Here is a 6,605-nt window from a genome sequence, read left to right on the forward strand (position 1 = left end):
CCAGCAGACAGATGGGAGCTGGTCACGGCGCTGCGGCCCCAGGCTGCGCTGCCCAGGTGAGCACACGGGCAGGAACAACGGCTGCCTCCATGCCCGCCTCGCATCAGCAAATCCATGCCCGAAGCGCCAGTGCGGGGACACCCAGCTCTGTGCCCGGGCGGGCACCTGTGCGGAGGGAGGGCCGGAGGGACACTTGGGATTCCGGCAAAGAGAAGGCGGCCAGGAGGCAAACGGAGCCCTCAAGGCACCAGAGCCCCAATGGGATGGATTCCCCGGACCCTCCCTCCCCTCCCCCTTCCCATGCACCGCTGCCCCTGCACAGAGCCAGCTCGGCCAGGAGGGAAGCCAGCACTCGGAGCCCTCCGCCTCCCCCAGCTGACGGCTGGGAGGACACCACCCTGTGACCCTCAACTTCCGTCGGTCCCCGTGGCCGCCAGGCGGGCTGAGCCTCCGGGAGCTGCCGCTTCTGGGGAGCGAAGGGTGTGTGCCCGCCCGCGCAGCTCACTTTAGACGCGTCTCATTTCTCAGTTCCCGTCGGGGTGAAGGTCCTCTCCACCCCTGACAGGTTGGGACCTGGGGAAGGCCTTTAACCGCGCTGAGCCTGTCACCCCACTGACCCACAGGGGCGCTCCGATAACCTAAATGCATGGAGCCTGCGGGCACAGGGAGGAGGAGCCGGCCCGTGTCCGGGCTCCTGCAGGGAGGGCGATTCCCGGCTCTGCACACCCCTCCCTCCACGACGGCCCTGCTCATGTTGGCTCGAAGGTGCGCGGTCACCACAGGTCGCAGCGCCTGACTTTTTACAGACACACTGATCACCCAGGTTCATCGCAGGTGTCAGCCACCCCCACCCCCCCCGGCCTGACCCCAGGAGGCCGTGGCCCCCTCACAGCAGTGGCCCGGGTGTCTTCCCTCCTCGTGCACCTAATGCTGTCCTTGGCCGGGGCGCGTCCCTCGCCGTCAGACTGGTCCAGGCCTGAGGCTCCTCCCAACTCAAACAGGCCAGAATTTTCTGATTCAGAAGCAGAAATCATTAGGCTAAGAGTTTAAAAACATCCTGAGACGCTGAGCTCCCGAGTGTTCATGTCTTCTTGTTGGATTACTTCTCCGAATGAAAAATCTCGTGGCTGCCATGCAACAGGATTTGTGGGTTTGCGTCTTTAAATCCAGCAGATTAACTCTGGAACTGTGGGTGGAGTCTGATGTTCTCAGAGAGCTCTGTGGAAAGAGCCCATGCTATCTTTTCATTTATTTGTAGGTAAGATTTGATAAATATAAAGGGATATATACAATGTTTATATATACTATATATAATGTTTATATATTATACATGTTTATATAGTATATGTAATGTTTATATACAATGTATATTATATATAATCTATAGTATATACATTACATGCAATATTTATAGATATCATATATAATAGAATGTATGCAATGTTTATATACATTATATATAACTGGTGTCCCAGTGCACAAATTCATGCACATTGAAGGGAAATTAATTAGAAGAAATATTTTAATATCGCTATTCACCCTTTCTCTATAATAGAACTATCAACCAAATTCACAATTGACAATGACAGATGGAAACACACGCATGCGATTGGCGCCAGGTAGAACTTTATATGTATCACACATGCATGAGTCAACTTAGCCTTTTATATAGAGAGAGTAAACTTGCTTAATTAGACCTGCTCTCTGATGTAGCTAAACTTTTTCCAGCCCAGTGAAGCACCCCAACTTCTCTTTCAGGTAATTGTCAGCAACACAGCAGGAAATATCAACATGAAGCAGATTATAATTGTAGATCACGCAGGGAGAGCAAAGGGTAAAATATTTAACTGCAGCAGTGTTGACTATAGTCTGCACAGTTAGAAAACCTGAAGTCATTTTCAAGTTCCACCATTTCTGACTTCTTTTCAGTTGGGTCAAGTTTCTAAGCTTTCTAAATCTCCGTTTTCCGGCAAATGAAAAGAAAATAGGATTCCACCGAGTCTCCTATCTACCTACTCCAGGACTTCTGTGAGGATCAAATGAGATGAGGCACAGGAAAACGCTTCACAGACATTTGGTTACAGTGTGAAATGTTTGCACCTGGCTATAAAGCAAGTCGTGTTCCTGGGCTGAAGAAACTACAAGGAGGCTAGTCGCTAGGGAGAGGAAGCTGGGCATTGCTATGTGACATCATTACCCAGATGGAGGGAAGGACACTTAGCATATTAGCCTTTTATATATATAGATGGATTATATACAATGTTTACATACATCATATATAATGTGTATATATAGTACCTACTTGTGAATGATGAATCATAAAGAAATTTTAAAATAAGGCCCATGAGCCCATCACCCAAAGACACAGCATAATGGGGCCGAGGCCTCCCCCAATCCTGTGCCCTCCCACCCACCATACAACCCGCATAGCATTATCATTCCCAACCCGCATAGCATTATCATTCCCAACCCGCATAGCATTATCCTTCCCTTTTTAACCTGCTTAAATGTGTGAAACAGGCTCTACGTGCAGAGGTGTGCATAAAATAGGCGTACTCACAGATAATTACAAGGTGAGTACCTTAGGAACCGCCCCGAGACGCCCAATCCCGCCCCGCCCCCCCCCCCCCCCCCCCCCGCCATGACAGCCAATGTTTTGTAGGGCCACCCCCTCCCTGCTTTTGCCACCATCTACTTCCCAGGTAAGATCCCTAAGCAACCCGGGTGCAATGCTCTGAGCTTCATCGTTTCCCTAGAGCAGCTCTCTGCTGCGTCCTTGCAAGCGTTTCGGAGATGCTAGGACTCCCCTCGCCAACCTCAGCCTAGCGGCGCAGGCTGCCCCGCGTTGTTACAATGCCACTGGGAGGGTTAGCAATGGCCCACGCCACGAGGCCGCCGCCGTGGCGTGTCCCTGCCACGCGGGGCATTCTGCTGGGCACCGTCCCCAATGGTCTCACTGATCCTCTGGACAGCACACAGCGAGGTGCTGGGGCCGCTGATCTCTGCTTCAGAGATGACAGCATCGAGGCTTCAGCCGCCAGGACTGGCCCCCACCTGCTTCCTAGCTGCTCACCCCCAGGAACCTCATCCCTGGGTCCTGAAGCAAAGATCACAGGGGTGGGCCAGGTGGGGGAGTCAGCAGACACGGCCCGAACTCCACCTGCTCCGCCAGGGTCCTCTCTTGGTGGCTCTCAGGCTACTTTCCGATGTTCCGGGGGAAAGAATGTTTGGCTCCCACATTTCCCAGCAGATGTCACGTGTTCCTGATGACCAGGCTCCTGCCTCGTCAGTACTGCTCTCCCCACGATGAACGTCTAGCACCCTGCGTGCATGGTCGGGGCGGCCTGTGTGGTGTGATGCAGAGCCCCGAGTTCAAATCCTGCCACCACCACTCCTGCCCCTGAGTCGCTCTCCTCCTCTGTACATGGGCCGCTCAGGACCACAGGAGGTGAGGAGGAAAGGCTGAGGAGGAGCCACAGACACACCGTACTGCTGCAGGCCCTCTGTCCCTCTGTCCCTCCGCCCCCTCTGCCAGGGTCAGGGACCAGCTCTCAGGGCTGGAAGGCTCCAAGGGGGTGACTCAAGGCCACCCACCCCCCTTTAAAATAACATTTTTAAAGTGATTTTTAGAGGGGCTGGGGGGATCGATCGGCTGCCTCCTGCACGTGCCCTGACCAGGGATTGAACCCACAACCTGGGCACGTGCCCTGATGGGGAATCGAACCCACCACCGCTCGGTGCACTGGTTAACACTCCAACCAAGCCACACTGGCCAGGCGAGGCCACCACCTTCTGACAGACCTGGGGACATCAAGGCAGAGAGGGAAGGGCAGAGTTGAGGGGAGGGAACTCAGGTGTCCCACACCGGCTCTGTCACCCCACACTGTGACCCCTGCTGGCACGTGCTGGGCCTGACACCATACACAGGCGGTGGGTGGGGTGTCTCAGTCCGTGCACCCCCATGGGTGCCAGCACTATCCCCCAGGAAGGAATGGAACACCTGGACCAGGCCCTCTGCCTTGGCCACGCCCCCCCCCCCCCCCCCCCCGCAACAGCTGGTGACCAGGGGGGCCCCCTGCCCTCCAGGCTCCAGGGGCTTTGCCAGGGACCTGCCGCCAAGCCAGGGTCTCCCCACCCCCCACCCCAGGTTTCCGCATCAGCAGGTGGAGCGCCCGCCCAGCACGGACAAGGCCACCACGGGGGGAGAACATGCAAAGCAGCCGGGCCACAGAGCTGTTCCCATGGAGATGAAGGAGCTCCAACCCCCTGAAGGGCACCTGAGGCAGAGCCTGAACTCAGCCCTCAGTGCCAGCCGTACGTCCCAGCACTTCCCTTCACCCCCAGGAGGACTTGTGCCCGAAGTAAGCCTCCCGGCCCCGGCCCCCGGCCCCCAGCCCCCGGCCCCCTCCGCGCTCCAGCTGCCCTCAGAGGGGCCTCTGGCTGAAAACGTGGCACAGCTGTGCTGTGGGCCTGCCCGGCGGGCCCGCCTGAGGAATGTGCAGACCCACACGTGTCGGAGAGCCCCGCTGGGGCACGGTTACAGGAAACGGAGCAAGCCCGCCTGCTGGCACGGGCGCCCTCCCGCCTTCCCGCTCCTGAGCCCTGGGGCCTGCTGGCTGCCAGGCTGGCTGTGTGGGAGGCAGGGCCCGGCCCCTCAGGAGAGTGGCTTTGTTCCTGGCTGTGTGGCTCTGGGCAAATCACTCCCCCTCTCTGGGCCTGTGTCCCCCCCTCCCAGGGGCTGATGGGGCTGACCTGCACGTGGCTCCCTCCCTGTTCTGGAGGACATCCCTTTCCCCCACGGTTTCCTCCTGCCCTCATGGGGGAGGGGGGATCCCCTGGGCGGTCAGGCGCCCCGCTGGCTGCCTCAGTGTTTAGGAGGTAACCCTAACTCTGACCCTTCAGAGGGTCCCAGGCAGCCTGGGGCCGGAGCTTCAGGGCCAACGCGATAAATGACATTCCTTATCGCTCCACCCTAGTCCCCGGCCTTGGAGCACGGAAGCTGGGCTGCCCACGGGCGGCACCCCCGGCTCCAGTGAGACCCCAGGGCCAGCCCCGCCAGGTCCCCCGTCCGGAGTCCAGCTGTGGAGACCCTAAGGGGAGTCAGCATCCATTTGGGGGCTCCTTCGGGCCGCACCCCCTCCTCCTCTAGAACTGTGGTGAGGCTCAGAGAGGGTGAGCGGCTGGCCCTGGGCGGCACAGCAGGAGGTGAGTGGATGACACCGGGCCAGCGGGGTGCGACCTCCGCTCCCCACCGCGCGGGCTCCGGCTCCGGCTCCGGCTCCGGGCACTGCGGAGCGGCTCGCGGGAGCGCGTGTTCCCGCCGCGGCTGCTGCCCAGGCCCGGCGCCCGCGAGCCGCGGGGAAAGGTGCGCGGCCCGGCGGAGGCAGCGCGGACGCTGGAGGCGGCGGCACCGGGACGCTGCCGGGCGCAGGGCTGTTTCTCGGGGCCAACCTCCGGGGCGGGAGCGGAAGGACGGGGATTTCGCAGGCGGCGGGGAGCGGCGGGTTTAAACTAAAAATACCCGCCCGCCGGCAGCTGTCACCCAGGCCCCCGCCCCCGCCGGGCGCGCTTCCCGGGTCCCCGCGACTCGCGGCGACCCCGATCCCTGCGGGCGCGTCAGGCTGCGCTGGGGCCGCGGCCCCGACCCCCCGGCCCCCGCCTGGCCTCCGGCCGAGCCCCACTTACCCGTGGAGCGGGCGCAGGAGCGGGGCGCGCGGGCAGTTCGCGCGGAGCCGCCGGCAGATCGCGGAGCCGCCCTCCTTCTCGCCGCGTCCCGGGCTGCTCCGGGCGGGCGGGGCGGGGCCGGGGAGGGGCCCGGACACTGGCCCCCGCCCCGCCCCGTCCCCTGGAGCTCCGGACGCCGCAGCCGCCCGGGCCCCGCCTGCCGGGCCGGCGGGAGAGGACCCGCCCCGCTCCACGCGCTGGGGATGCCCGGGGACGCGAGCCCAGCCCGGCGGGCGCCCTCAGACCCCGGGCGCGGGGGGCGCGGGGGGCGCGGGGGGCGCGGGGGGCGCTCACCCCCACCCCGACCCGCGCCCAAGGCCGCCCTCTCCCGCCGGGAGCCGCCCAGCCCGGCCCCTGCCCGCGCCCGCCCGGGTCTCCTCCTCGGGAAGCCGCGGACCGTCGTCCCGGGAAAGTTGAATCGGGGAGGGAACTCCTCCGCGCGCGCGTGCAGACTCGGAGAGAAGACGGGGGGTCGGGGGGGGCTGGAGGATTGCCCGCTCCGAGCCGAGGTGGGGCGAAGGCACGGGCACCCCTTCCGCCGGCGCCAAACCCAGGTGACAACTACCCGCCAGCCTGACAGTGGGGCGCGCCACCAGGCCCTCGCCCCACAGTCCCGGTGCGGCCACGCGCGGGACCTCGGGGAGTCCCCAGGATGCCAAGGAGCCGAGGCGTCTGGGAATGAGCCACCAGGAATGTGCATCCCACGCCTGATCAGAACCTCCCACCAGGAATGTGCATCCCACGCCTAATCAGAACCTCCCACAAACCCAAGGCCCAAGATGTGCCTGCCTCCTCCGCTCCCCGAGCCCCCTCCCCCAGCAGTCACCCCACACCAGAGCGCTAGCTCCATCCAGACCTAACCTAGCTGACACCCAAGCCTT

At 61.8% G+C, this 6,605-nt stretch overlaps 1 protein-coding gene across 2 annotated transcripts in view; it reads right to left on the bottom strand.

Annotated features, from left to right (window-relative positions):
• The window catches only part of SYNE3 (spectrin repeat containing nuclear envelope family member 3), a 63,049-nt gene extending 57,237 nt beyond the window's left edge, over window positions 1-5,812 (bottom strand). For both annotated transcript variants that reach the window (XM_079769511.1, XM_079769510.1), the window contains exon 1: window positions 5,686-5,812. The gene's annotated coding sequence lies outside the window, so the exon portion shown is untranslated. The remainder of the gene's footprint in view (window positions 1-5,685) is intronic.
• Between the last annotated feature and the right edge of the window lie 793 nt (window positions 5,813-6,605).

This window comes from Cnephaeus nilssonii, assembly GCF_951640355.1.
Source record: "Cnephaeus nilssonii genome assembly, chromosome: 4".
Lineage (NCBI taxonomy): Eukaryota > Metazoa > Chordata > Mammalia > Chiroptera > Vespertilionidae > Cnephaeus > Cnephaeus nilssonii.